Genomic DNA, 2,630 nt, shown 5'->3' on the forward strand with positions numbered 1-2,630 from the left:
TTATATCTATCATCTATTTGCCTATCCCTCTATCATTTATTTATCTACCATCTATTTGCCTATCGATCCATCGATCATCTTTTTCTCTATCCCTCTATCATCATTATATCTATCATCTATTTGCTTATCCCTCTATCATTTATTTATCTACCATCTATTTGCCTATCGATCCATTGATCATCTTTTTTTCTATCCATCTATCATCATTATATCTATCCATGCACCCCCACTCAAAGGTGGGGGCCAGAGAGAGAGCAGCTGGTATTCTTCTTTAGCCACACAACTCCTTACCCCCACCTCCTGTGTGATAGATCTTAAATAATTTTCTTGATTTTGTGTATTAGAAAGCTGAGGTTCAGAGAGGTGAAGAGCTGTATCCACCATCACACAGTTAGCAGTAAGTAGCACGAGCCTGTCTTGAACTAAATCCTTCTGACTCCAAGTCAAGTGCCATCATTCCATTACACCACACAGCTTTCTCCATTATGCTTGTGGTTTGGATCATTAAATCTTCTGAAAATAAGTGGGGACCTCAAAATCCACAAATGCATGCCCTTAGAAAGAACAAAGTATTTCTTGAAAAGTTAGCTGTAGATCAATTGTTGGTTCTTAACTGAATTGTATTTGAAATTCACTGGAGAGCCTGAGATTTAAAGGAATTCTGTGGGGAGGCCTTTTGTAAACTGAAACATGCTTTTGCAGAGCAAACAACCACCCTTTAATTTGTCCCATTTGCAAAATGTAATCTTTTCTATAGCTCTGAAACTGCTCTCCCCAAATTACTAATGATCACTTGGTTGCCAAATCCAATAGCCTTTTCTCTATCTCCATTCTCCTTGACCTCTCTACAGCCTTTGACACTATTGATCACTTTCTCCTCCTTGAGCTAATCTTGTCACTAGGAAATTTAGGAACCACTTTCTCCTGGTTCTCCTCCCACCTATGGGACCATTCCTCAGTCTCCCTCGCTGGATCTTCCTCCAGATCAGAACTCTAACTATAGGTGATTCATAGGGTTCCATCCAAAGTCCTCTTCTCCTAGACTTCTTCACTTGGTGACCTCATCAGTTCCCATGGATTTAATTACCATCACTTATGCTGATGATTCTCAAATCTATCTATCCTGCCCTAATCTCTCTGATGACTTCTAATCCCTCATCTCCAATTGCCCTTAGGACATCTTGGGTCAGATGTCCAGTAGACATCTTAAACTCAACATGTTGAAAACTCAACTCATTGTCTTTCACCCTGAACCCTCCTCCTCTTCTATCTTCTATATTATGGTTAGGGAGTAGTACAATTCTCCCAGTCTCTCGGACTCACACCCTAATAATCATCCTGGATTCCTCACTGTGGGCCCCCATATCTAAGCTGTGCCAAGGTTTGTAGATTTCACCTTTGGTAACACCTCTTGCATAGGATTTCTTCTTGCTTCTGATACTGCCACCCCCTAGTGAAGACCCTCATCCCCTCATACCTAGACTATTGCAATACCTGCTGGGAGTGTCTGCCTGCCTCAGGTCTTTCCCCACTCCAATCCATCCTCCCTTCAGCTACCTAAAGCATAGGTCTGACCATATCATGAACAACTAGGTGGTGCAGTGTGTAGAGAACCATGTCTCGAGTCTGGAAGACTCATCCACCTGAGTTCAAATCAGATACTTGCTAGCTACATGACTGTGGGCAAGAAACCGAGCACTGGAGAGGTTATTTGCCTCTGATCGCACAAGCAGTAAGAGGCAAAGCCAGTGTCTGAATCCAAGTCCTCTGATACCAAATTCAACATTCTTTCCACTGTATTACATGTTGCTTTCCAAGTAAAGGGCATTCCTGAATGTAATTACAACTGAACATTTAGATAGAAATTTTTAAGGTAGGCAAAGTGTTATACACACACGAAGGGCATCCCAAAAGTCTCAGTGCAATTTCAAGCTTCAATAAGCTGTGTCACGTCATTTGAGCCTCCCAAAACTCCTGTGAGAGGCACCTTAGTGTCTAGGGAATGGGGAGACAGCTTCAGCATCAGGAAAACTTGGGTTAAAGAACCACCTCTGACACTGATTGTATGTGTGACCTTGCAAAAAGTCACAACCTATCAATGCTTTTCTAAGACTATAAGTTGCAAAGGCAGCCCTGACAATGCATTGAGAAAGTTCCTCACAGAGAGCTACCTGTGCTGATGAAGGCAAACCCTACATGTAGCCCCTTTCTCAGCTACAATCAAGTTCATGCCCTTTGTTTGGCTCTATTATCCATCCAAAAGGCTCTGAGTCCCCATCCTATCTCTACCAAACAGCCAAGATCACATACAAAGTCAAAGCTAAATCCCCTAAATCATAAGCCCCTTGAAGGCAAGGGCTGGCTTTTGCCTCTTCTTGTATCTCCAGAGTTTAAAACAGTTCCTGGCACGTAGTAGGCACTTAATACAGATTGACTGATTGATTAATGAAACAGAATATGCAGGTAATAACAGGGAAGTAAATAAGCGTTTCTGGGGATAATAACTCAGATGATATCTGTCTACCACCTCTCAGAGACACTGCAAGTCAAATCCCCATCAACCTCTCTCTCTCTCTCTCTCTGTCTCTGTCTCTGTCTCTCTGTCTCTCTGTCTCTCTCTGTCTCTCTGT

The sequence above is a fragment of the Petaurus breviceps genome, unplaced genomic scaffold (assembly GCF_028583685.1).
Source record: "Petaurus breviceps papuanus isolate PSGF00001 unplaced genomic scaffold, PetGlider_PUasm1.0 188, whole genome shotgun sequence".
Lineage (NCBI taxonomy): Eukaryota > Metazoa > Chordata > Mammalia > Diprotodontia > Petauridae > Petaurus > Petaurus breviceps.